Source organism: Pelophylax lessonae, assembly GCF_965119305.1.
Source record: "Pelophylax lessonae genome assembly, chromosome: 1".
Classification (NCBI taxonomy): domain Eukaryota; kingdom Metazoa; phylum Chordata; class Amphibia; order Anura; family Ranidae; genus Pelophylax; species Pelophylax lessonae.
In genome coordinates, this window is record NC_138768.1 from 255,924,756 (window position 1) to 255,937,648 (window position 12,893).

The window sequence follows — 12,893 nt, forward strand, 5'->3', positions numbered from 1 at the left end:
CTATGTGCCAGTAAAGATGTGATTTGCGCTTTAGTAAATTAAACATTTTACCTAAGTAAGTCCCAAGGTCTTCCTCTGTTTTGGTATGAGACCCACATGTGGATTGTATACCTTCCATGAAGCCGGTCCATGCTGTACCTAGCAAATCCATGCCTGTGCCCACAGTTCCAGACCACTCGACCACCAGCGACTCCACAGACAGCGAAGCTGAAAAAAGACACGGCTACTCCGAAAAGTGGTTGTAAATGTAGGAGATTTTTTACCATAATGCATTTCTTGTATTGAAGTAAAAAATGTCCCACCTGTTGTATCGCTTCCTCACCCCTCTTATACTTACCTGAGTCTTATCTTGATCCAGTGCTGTGGCCATCTGCAGTGGTGCTCTCCTCTTTCTCTGCATAGGGCATGGGGGCTGCAGTGGGAGCCATTGGCTCCTGCCACTGTCAATCAAATTCTGTAGGGAGGGAGCTGGGGGTCAGGGCCGAGCCACACTGGGGGAGATATACTAAAAGTGGTGCATACAGAATCTAGTTCAGCTGTGAATAGCAACCAACTTCTAACATCAGCCTGTTCATTTAAGATTTGACAATAAAACGTAGAAGCTGATTGGTTACTATGTTACAGCTACACCAGATTCTGTGTGCATCAATTTTAGTAAATCTTCCCCACTCTGTGTTTCAATGGAAGCATATAGCCTGGCTCTGGAGAGAGCCTAAAGGTGTGCTTTCTATGGTGGCCTACCGGGAAGAGGAGGAGCCAAGAGTGTTAGCAGGGAACCACAGAAAAGGAGGGTCAAGGCTATACTGTGCAATGCCATTCAGGTATGTATAACAAGTTTGGTATTTTAAAACGATATTGTTTTCCAAATGCTTTAACTTCATAAACTACTTTCTCAGCTTCCTCCAAATCTCCAAATTCCTAATTTTTTGCTGCCGTGATCCAACTTCCTTTTTACAAGAAGGTGGCTACATTCGTTCGCCATGGTCCCAGTATATGCAGGAACATAGCCACCCTCTCTTTCTCGCTCTTGAGATGGACTAGGGACTATGAACCATGAACTAGGGGATTTGTAATGTGCATAGAGAAGTATGCCGGACCACAACTGACATGTACTGCTTGTTTCTAAACAAAAGTGAGAAGGAAATGGAGAGGTCTGGGGGCTCACAGAGGATGCCACAAGGAGGCAAAAAACACAGTAAGAAATGATTTCATGAAAAACAGAATACATGGTCATTAAGTAGTGGATGTCTATGGATTCAATTTGGATAATAAGAATATTATTTAGTGTCATTTTAACTATACCTATGATTTCTTTGAACATGTGGGCTATATTGTCTGAGAACGATGTGTCCTTTTACTAAAACTTTCTCTTGGCTTTAAATCTTATTCACGCAAAGTACAGCCATTATTCAGTCTGAGAGCCGGCCGCCACTTGAATGGAATAAAAAGGATGTTATTGTATATGTACTCAGATAGGAAATGTTCTTCTTTCACATTTAATAGTATATACATTCAGTACTAAAGTGCCCACTTGTAGAAGGATTTGTTGTTCTGTGCAGTGAGATTTGGATCATTTGAGGCTTAGGTGCACTTGTTATTTTTTTAATGGGTAAGAACTTGCTGTAATATACTTGCTATTCATAGACTATGGACCCAATGATAATCATCAACGTAACAAAGAAAACAAAGTATTAAGTAAACTTTTGTAAAGTAAACTTACTTTAAATAAAAGTATATGGAAACAAAAGCTTGAGCAGTGAAGAGCTGTATGTTTACATATATATATATATATATATATATATATATATATATATATATATATTTATTTTATTTTTTTATTAAAGGCTAACCCAAGGTTATGTAAAACAGCCTCTTCAATAGTTAACATAGGTTAGCATTAAATTCATAGTGTGTATATCGTATACACTGCATCCTTTGATAGGCAGAGTTCATATAACAAAGATGCCACTGGTGGAACAAGAGGTCACTCTGCGACATCTTACAAGAAAGATAATACATAGGGCTTTATAAGGTCTCATGCATACTGGACATTTTTACAGCTGCTGTTTTTGGCTTCAGGTGCTTTTTTTCTGCAGCTAATAAACTCCCCAGCATGTTATCCTATGTGTCCATGCACACATAGGCTGTTATCAGCAGTTTTTTTTAGCAGGGGCGTTTTCTGGCTGGAAAAAAAACCCAGAACTAGTGGGTTTTAAGAAAAGTTTCTCTGTTGTAAAAACACTTTAACTCTGATAAAAGCTTAAAAACACTGAAAAACACTAAAAAAACACAGCTATTCTGCGTTTATCAGTGCTTTTGAGCCATAAGCTTTTGCACGAGTGTAGTTTTGGTAAAAAAAAAAAAATGCTGAAAAACGCTACTGAAAAATCTTTGCAAAACTCATTCTACAGCTACAGTTTTCTATAGATAACGCTACTGGCGTTTTTATAACGTCCAGTATGCATGAGGCCTTAAACTCACCCTAGACTCTGGTTCCACAAATCCTAATTAAATCTGTATTGTTAAAGAATACATTACAAAAACATATCATATTTACTATGTGTGTCTGTTGTACCATATACTTGTGTGAAAAAGTATCCTGTTTGTATTTCTTCCTTTGTGTATCATGCTGTACCTGGAGATCCTAACTTTCAAGTCATAGAAGCACATCCTTCCCAGCTTAGTCAGTTTTCCACAGCTCCCAACTGTCCCTGATTTCGAGGGACTGTCCCTGATTTAGAGGAATATCCCTCTGTCCCTCTTTCCTCCTCATTTGTTCCTCATTTTGGTCTGATCTATAAAGTTGTATATAAAATGCACTTTTTTTCTTTCAAAAAGTGTTTCCCAGTGCTGAACCTTTTATCCAATTTCCAAATAGCTGCATTTGCAAATATCAAAAGCCAGTGTAAATGAATAGTAGTGGGTTTAACAAATCTTTTTTTTTTTTTTTATAATTCTGCTTCAGGGGGGTGTAGCAGGGGATGTGTCCAATGCCTACATACTTTTGCTAATAGGTGTCCCTCGTGCCCATCTCAAAAAGATGTGAGGCATGAGTTTCCTGGCTTTGCAGGGAGAACAGCTTGCCTGTCCTCCAATGGCCAAAAAAGAAAAGCACTGTTTTTTTCAATGAATATAACATTAAATTAATCAGAAATACAGTCTAGACATTGTTAATGTGGTAAATGACTATTCTAGCTGGAAACGGCTGATTTTTATGGAATATCTACATAGGTGTACAGAGGCCCATTTCCAGCAACCATCACCCCTGTGTTCTAATGGTACATTGTGTTCGCTAATCATGTTAAAAGGCTAATTGATGATTACAAAACCCTTGTGCAATTTTGTTAGTACAGCTGAAAACTGTTTTGCTGATTATAGAAGCTATAAAACAGGCCCTCCTTTGAGCTAGTTGAGTATCTGGAGCATCAGCATTTGTCGGTTTGATTATACTCTTAAAATGGCCAGAAAAAAAGAACTTCTGAAACTCGACAGTCTAATCTTGTTCTGAGAAGTGAAGGCTATTCCATGTAAGAAATTGCCAAGACACTGAAGATTTCCTACAACGGTGTGTACTACTCCCTCCGGAGAACAGCACAAATGGGCTCTAACCAGAATAGAAAGAGAAGTAGGAGGCCCCAGTGCACAACTAAGCAAGAGGACAAGTACATTAGAGTCTCCAGTTTGAGAAATAGACGCCTCACAGGTCCTCAACTGCCAGTTTCATTAAATGGTACCCACAAAATGCCAGTCTCAACATCCACAGTGAAAAGGCGACTCCGGGATGCTGGCCTTCTAGCCAGAGTGGCAAAGAAAAAGCCATATCTGAGACTGGCCAATAAAAGGAAAAGAATATGATGGGCAAAAGAACACAGACATTGAACAGAGGAAGATTGGAAAAAAGTGTTATGGACAGACGAATCTAAGTTTGAGGTGTTTGGATCACATAGAAGAACATTTGTGAGATGCAGAACAAGTGAACAGATGCTGACGGAGTGCCTGACGCCATCTGTCAAGCATGGTGGAGGTAATGTGATGGTCTGGGGCTGCGTTGGTGCTGGTAAAGTGGGAGATTTGTACAAGGTAAAAGAGATTTTGAATAAGGAAGGCTATCACTCTATTTTGCAACACCACGCCATACCCTGTGGTGCTTGATTGGACCCAAAGCACACCTCCAAACTATGCAAGAAATATTTAGGGAAGAAGCAGTCAGCTGGTATTCTGTCTGTAATGGAGAGGCCAGCGCAGTCACCAGATCTCAACCCTATTGCGCTGCTGTGGGAGCAGCTGGACTGTATGGTACGTAAGAAGTGCCCATAAAGCCAATCCAACTCGTGGAAGGTGCTTCAGGAATCGTGGGTCGAAATTTCTTCAGATTACCTCAACAAATTTACAGCTAGAATGCCAAAGGTCTGCAAGGCTGTAATTGCTGCAATTGGAGAATTCCTTGATGAAAGCAAAGTTTGAAGGACAAAATTATTATTTCAAATAAAGATTATTATTTTTAACCTCATCAATATCTTGACTATATTTTCTATTCATTTTGCAACTCATTTGATGGATAAAAGTGTGAGTTTTCATGGAAAACATGAAATTGTCTGGGTGACCCAAAACTTTTGAACGGTAGTGTATATTTAAACATATATTTACCAAGTGCTGCTTCCTTACCACTTCCCCACATAGCCAGAGCCATTATTAACAGAGAAGGGCTTCCAGATATGGAACTGCCCCCTCCCCCCATATGATAGTGCTTGGGCCTGAGCAGCTAATCATCATACCCAAGCACTATTACATGGGGGGTGCCATGACATCACCTCCTGTCTAAACTCTGAGATGCCTTCTCCTGCAGCATGGACACAGGTCAGTGTATCTGCAGTTTTTGTGCAGGTTAGTTGCGCTTTGCCATTAACTTCTATTATGTCCCACGGTTTTGGTGCACTTTCTAAAAACATACATGCCTTTTTTTTCTCATGAAGAAACTGCAGTGGGTGTGAGCTTGATAACGTCAGCACGTAGAGCAGGAAGGAAGCACACTTGTATGTCAAGACCGTGCTGACATTGTTACTAAAGGGGGCAATACTATTTTAAAGAGGCAATTGTTCCAGTGCACAGGATTTGTACACTGGATTATGTGAGTATATCTCCTCTGGATTTTTGATGTTTTAATAAAGTATATGGTGTTTTAAATACTGCACAATGAGAGTTCTTATTTATTATGAGTACTATTAGCTGGAGGTACTGGTAATTGCTTTCTGGAGAGTGTGGAGATCCCTGGTGGTGATTAAGATCCCGAACACAACTGGAGAGGTCTGGAGAATTATTAGAGCCTGGTAAAAGAGGAATGCACTCCTATATTATTATTATTGAGTTAAGCGGCAACTGTAACTGGTGGGGGATTACACTGGGTGCACAACCCAGAACTATTATCACGGTGCAGCTCTGTATAGAAACTAATCAGCTTCCAGCTTTTTTTGTCAAAGCTTCACGAAAGTTGGAAGCTGATTGGCTACCATGCACAGCTGCACCAGATTTTGCACTCCCCAGTTTTAATAAATCAACCCTATTATATTTTATGTACTTATATATATGCATTACATATTGCATTTTTTTTAGGTTTATATCATGATTCATGATGCACATTAACACATGTTATTGGCCTGCACATTGAAATGTATGCATTTTTACTTAAATAAGTTTGTTTATATATTGAATCGAAGATCCGAAATTTGGTTTGCACATTAACGCATGATAGAGTATGTGTTTTTTTTTTTAATATATTTTTTTTATTCCACTGCACTCTGTTCGGTTCGCACCAGAACATCTCAAACAGGGGAAATGTTCTAGCGAACATGCAAACTCCATTAAAGTCTATGGGACATGAACATGAAAAATCAAAAGTCCTAATTTTAAAGGCCTAAATGCAAGTTAATGGCCCAAATAAGTGTACGGGGACAGTGAACAAATTACATGAAGTCAGCAGTAATTTATTCACTGCACCTGAGCAGTGCATTGTGGGGCGGCTTGTGACGTCAGATTCCTATAAAAGAGCTGTCAAAATCAAAACAGCTCAGAAGCGTCCGTAGAAGCAGGAGCTTTTTTTTTTTTTTCCTATTTTTCGAGCAGGGCGACTGATCATCGGGGACACTGTTTTTAAATTTTTTAATAAAGGACTTTTCCAAAACTGGCTCTTGTCTCTATTTTTTTGTACACTTTCTTGGTGAATGGGTAGGTGTACGATGTACCCGATATCCATTCATATGGGGGGGCCGAATCTGGGGGCCTCCTTGTTAAAGTGGCTTCCAGATTCTGATAAGCCTCCCCCCTGCAGATCCCCAAAATTACAGCCCACAGTTGTCGGGAAGAGACCCCTGTCCCCATCAACATGGGGGCAAGGTGCTTTTGGGTGGGGGGGCATAGCCACCCACCCCCCCATGTTGAGGGCATGTGGCCTGGTATGGTTCAGGGGGGGGCACTCGCTCTCCCCCACTCCACAATGGCCAGCCAGGCCGTGTGCTCGGATAAGGGTCTGGTATGGATTCTAGGGGGAACCCCATGCCATTTTTTTTTTTTAAGTTTGGCGCGGGTTTTCCTTAAAATCCATTCCAGACCCGAGGGGCCTGGTATGGACTGGGGGGACCCCATGCCGTTTTTTCAGCAATACTGACATAAACTGATATGAACTAAAGTGCCTATATACAGCTGCAAGAAAAAGTATGTGAACCCTTTGGAATGATATGGATTTCTGCACAAATTGGTCATAAAATGTGATCTGATCATCATCATCTATGTCACAACAATAGACAATCACAGTCTGCTTAAATGAATAACACACAAAGAATGAAATGTTGCCATGTTTTTATTGAACACACCATGTAAACATTCACAGTGCAGGTGGAAAAAGTATGTGAACCCTTGGATTTGATAACTGGTTGAACCTCCTTTGGCAGCAATAACTTCAACCAAAGTAGTTGCAGATCAGACGTGCACAACGGTCAGGAGTAATTCTTGACCATTTCTCTTTACAGAACTGCTTCAGTTCAGCAATATTCTTGGGATGTCTGGTGTGAATCGCTTTCTTGAGGTCTTGCCACAGCATCTCAATCGGGTTGAGGTCAGGACTCTGACTGGGCCACTTCAGAAGGCGTATTTTCTTCTGTTTAAGCCATTCTGTTGTTGATTTACTTCTATGCTTTGGGTCATTGTCCTGTTGCAACACCCATCTTCTGTTGAGCTTCAGCTGGTAAACAGATGGGCTTAAGTTCTCTTGTAAAATGTCTTGATAAACTTGGAAATTAATTTTCCTTCGATGATAGCAATCCGTCCAGGCCCTGACGCAGCAAAGCAGCCCCAAACCATGAGACCCCCACCACCATACTTCACAGTTGGGATGAGGTTTTGATGTTGGTGTGCTGTGCCTCTTTTTCGCCACACATAGTGTTGTGTGTTTCTTCCAAACAACTCAACTTTGGTTTCATCTGTCCACAGAATATTTTGCCAGTACTGCGTTGGAAGATCCAGGTGCTCTTGTGCAAACTGTAAGCGTGCAGCAATGTTTTGTTTGGACAGCAGTGGCTTCCTCTGTGGTATCCTCCCATGAAATCCATTCTTGTTTAGTGTTTTACGTATTGTAGATTCGCTAACAGGGATGTTAGCATTTGCCAGTGACTTTTGTAAGTCTTTAGCTGACATTCTAGGATTCTTCTTCACCTCATTAAGCAATCTGCGCTGTGCTCTTGCAGTCATCTTTACAGGACGGCCACTCCTAGGGAGAGTAGCAGCAGTGCTGAACTTTCTCCATTTATAGACAATTTGTCTTACCATGGACTGATGAAGAGCAAGGCTTTTGGAGATACTTTTATAACCCTTTCCAGCTTTATGCAAGTCAACAATTCTTATTTGTAGGTCTTCTGAGAGCTCTTTTGTGCTAGGCATCATTCACATCAGGCAATGCTTCTTGTGAAAAGCAAACCCAGAACTGGTGTGTGTTTTTTATAGGGCAGGGAAGCTGTAACCAAAACCTCCAATCTCATCTCATTGATTGGACTCCAGTTGGCTGACATCTCACTCCAAACAGCTCTTGGAGATGTCATTAGTCTAGGGGTTCACATACTTTTTCCACCTGCACTGTGAATGTTTACATGGTGTGTTCAATAAAAACATGGCAACATTTCATTCTTTGTGTGTTGTTAGTTTAAGCAGACTGTGGTTGTCTATTGTTGTGACTTAGATGATGATCAGATCACAGTTTATGACCAATTTGTGCAGAAATCCATATCATTCCATAGGGTTCACATACCTTTTCTTGCAGCTGTATGTATATAACTTGTGGTATACACTGCACTATCTGATCTCAACAAACTGTAAAAAGCAAAAATCTCTCTCCCTGCCAGCAATGTAATATAACTATAGAATTCCACTTATAAACCACCCACTGGCCAAGGGATTTGTAACCAACACCCTTGTAATTGCAAGCCTGGTGTTCTACCAGCTACGCCACCATCAAGCACGCTTAGGTTAAACACTCTTTCCCTGCCTAACTAAGTAACTCCTATCTCACCTTACACACAGTGGATGAGATAAAAGTTAGGGAGAGTGTGTTCAGCTTAGGCAGGCTTAACCATGGTGTAGGTGGCCGTGGGTTAGAATCCCCCAGCCAGCAGGTGAGTTATTGGAATCAGAGGTCAGAGTCCATGATAATGCAGGAATTCGAAGTTCCAGCGAAGAAGACCATTTGTTCATCATTTAACGAGCTAACAGCCAATGTTTGAGTCAAACTTATGTTCGACTCGAACTCGAAGCCCATCCCTATTTAGGAATATAAATCTGGGACTGTTGGCAAGTATGCTTTCATTGGATTACTAAAATACAGGAGGGTTGATCTACGTTTTTAAATGGAATCTGCAGCTGCAGGAAATGTTTGATGAAAGGTATTACATTACTAAAGTTGATTCTACAAAATATAAGCTAAAGGAGTTTACATATTTTTTTTCAACTTGATCTGTGAATATTTGAATAATGTGTTTAACAAAGACATTAAATAGTTCAATTGCTGGCATGTTGTTCGTTTAAGCAGACTGTGTTCTATTATTTTTGGCTTGGATCCTGTTATATGTGTCACAGGCAAACATATTCATAACTTTGATAATCTAGCTAAAAATTAGGAAATTACCCAGTAAGTTTACAGCTGCTAACTTTCATGAAAAATCTACAATAACATCAACTACTCTATAGGACTGAAAAAGATAATGTTTGTAGCAAAAAAAAAAAAAAACAGTTATGTGACCCTTTTGATGCTTGCAGTTTTTTGTTGTTATGTTTTTTTTTTTGTTTTGTTTTTTACTTACCTGCTTCAGCAACACTGTAAATCTTCTTTGTAACCCCTGTGATGTCATCACAACAGTGCTCTGGCCAAGGAGAACCTTTCTACTTTGTGATGGTGCAGCTCTCCACAGGGTGACAACACTGCAGTGTTTGGCTGGATTATCAGGTATTTGTGACAGGGTAAAAGCATCAAATAGTATTTAAAATCTTCAGGTTGCTTTCTTTTAATGTTCAAGCTGCTTTTTCTTTAAATTAGCCTATAGCTCCAATTTAAACTCCAACAATCATCCAAAACTATTTTTAGAGCTCATGTCAGGATTTAAAAGCTGTTTGTTTCCAGTGAAAATACTTTTTTCTCAAGAATTCTTCTTGAGATTTCAGATTCTTTCTGACTGCTCAGCATCTCCCTGGTGAAGGGTTTCTAGTGCTTAATATGTCCCTGCCAAATAATCCGATGTGTTTAGTATATCTACTCAGCATCTCCTGGTGAAGGGTCTCTAATGCCTAATATGCCCCAGCCAAATAATCCAATGTGTTTAGTATATCTGCTCAGCATCTCTAGGTGAAGGGTATCTAATGCCTAATATGCCCCAGCCAAATAATCCAATGTGTGTTTAGTATATCCCTAGCTAAGGCCCCTTTCACACTTGTGTGACTTGTCCTGCAACTTGGGATTGGAAAGTTGCATGACAAATCGTACTCCATGATTTCCAACCAGTACCGTTCATATCTGTGTGACTTCAGGTCGCAGCGACTTCAAAGTAGTTTCTGTGCTAATTTGGACCGACTTTGATGCGTTTTGAGGTCCATAGCTCTCATGATTACACAGGCATTGCTTCAAGTCCTGTCAAAATCATGTCAAAATCTCATCAAAATCTTTTTTTTTTTAGGTCGCACAATTGTGAAAGGGGCCGAAGTGATTGTCATGTCCTCCACAGAAAATCCCATTTGCTCAGCAAGCATGTCAATGGCATGTGTAAAGTATATCTAGGGTGAAAAGTTCCCAACTTCCACCATATTCCTGGAAGACATTTCCATGTGATTATCAAGTCTCTGGCCGCATGTGTTCAGCATGATTTTGGAAAAAAAATTTGCCATGTGCTTTGAATCTCCCTGGCAGAGTCTTGCATATATTTTACATATATGTGTCAAAGCAGCGCTATAGATCAAACTCATGATGTGCAAATACTTGCAATATGAAACAGCAAATAAAGTGCAAAAAGTACAATATGGAACAGCAAACGATAAGTGCAATATGAGACAGCAAATATTTAAACATGCATGTTTCGATAAGAAACAGCTAATAAAGTGCCAGAGAGTGCAATATGGAACAGCATTCAATAAATTGCGGATATACATCCAACACTTAACCGTCCATAAAAGTAACAACAGATGTTCAAACAAACACTGTGCATATATAAATGTTAGTTAGTTATTTAGCTAGTTTTACTTTATTTCGAACATGTAAACATAAAAAATAAAAGAAGTAATTATTCAGTAGTAGACAATCACAAAAAAGTTACAAAAGATAAAAAAAGAATTTTAAAAAATAATTTAGTTTACATATCCAAAAAGGAATGGGAAGTACAAACTTATCTAATAATACCTATTCTCTATAATTAATAATAAACATTATTTTTATTATATATTTTCAATGTCCCATCACTATATAGTCATACACCAATAAATAATTCAAATATACTGTAGCTCCAATCCAACGCGTTTCCTCGATCTCATCAATCTACCCAGATCCTGTACTTGGGTCCACCTACCACTGTGTGACCTCCTGGAGGACCACCTGTCTTTACAGTCCCCCATTATTGTTTGACACATACTGACCCTTGGATCCCATTGGGACCTTGCAAGACCCCTTCTGAACTTTTTGAAGAACTTCTGAAGCATTAACTCTTTTGGTCCGCCTACACAGTTCTGGCCCATGCACAAAACATCTGAGTATACGCCACAAGGGATGCCCCATCGGCCTGCTTTGGTGGCATCCTCGCTGGAACTCCCTGGGGGGACAGTGCGGGACTCAGCTCGCATCTCATTGCAGTCAAGCTCCATCCACACATACCATTCCACACAGCAGATGTACAGCAACTCTATCTGATTTTATCCGCTGCGACTCTCTTCTTGCCTTCTACAGCCACTTGGAAATCAATAATTTCCATCTGTACAATGTATAGGGAGGTTGTACTGCGCTTCAGGGACAAAGTTCTTAAATACAATCTATATACTAAGCAGGTTTACAAGGTGCTACTGTGCATATCATATGCATATCAGATGATATGCACAGCAGCACCTTGTAAACCTGCTTAGTATATAGTTAGTATATAGATGGTATTTAAGAACTTTGTCCCTGAGGCGCAGTGCAACCCCCCCTTTACATTGAGCATTTTTAACTGTTTCGTTTTGGTATCAGTTACTGTATATCAGGGTGGTTCATTTTGTCCAAGATAGCCCAGGAACCAGACTCTTAGAGTAATACAATCTCCATCTGTATATCCCTGAAGAAAGGCATTCTTGCCTGAAATGCATTGGGTTGGAGGATTTCCTCATCTTTTACCGTATACCCCAACAGTATATGTGTCATTTTATGCTTTACTCATGGCTTCATATCCATGTAACTTCATTCATGTCTTCATACCATTGTAAATGTTGTTTGCTTCTATTTTTTGTATAGTCTGACTCTGATCTCATGATCTATTTTATCCTGTTATAAATACATTTATAAGTTTTACTCTTTGGAAGTGTGATTGCCTTTAAAGTCCCACCCCCAGGGGGAATTCTTTGTCTTGTTATAGCCTCTAGGGATGTTGGCAACTCACTTTCAGGGTTTCCTATAGCTGGGGACACGCTACATTTTTTTGTTTATAGCGCAAAAAATTAAAAAAACGCACAGGTGATCAAATACCACCAAAAGAAAGCTCTATTTGTGGGGAAAAAAAGAATGTAAATTTAATGTAGGTACTGCATCGCACGACTGTGCAATTTTCCGTTAAAATAACGCAGTGCCAAATCGCAAAATAGGGCCTGGTCATTAAGCAGGAAAATCTTCCGGTCTTAAAGTGATTAAAACTGCTATACTTGTAATATACCATGTACGTATGTCATAATAAAAAGGAAATTGTGAAGTTCATAGGGAGAACATAGACCATTAGCATGTATCCTTCCAACTCAGGTGTAAAGAGACCTACCACTGGGTAGAAATGATCATCACGCCTCTTACTAGAAATGGACCAAAGATTATAATGGTGAAAAGCACATAAGATTTTCACACAGGTTAAGCTGGTCAGCAAGGAAAACGATGGTCATCACTCCACAGTCAATCCCAATGGAATGCCAGGAAAGAAATATATATCTCTATCGTGAAGTCCATATTAAACATCAAAGTTTATTGAAAGCTTACAGGATTCATTGAAAAGCTTCACAGGTGGGTGGATCAGCAGGCTGATAGTGTAGAGCAGGGAGCAGTAGATGGTGCTCGATGGCTAATGCAGGCAGACACCAAGAGTAGCCTCACTCCTACATGTTTTGTCATCAGTGACGTCCTCTGGAGGGATGGACCGGTCTGA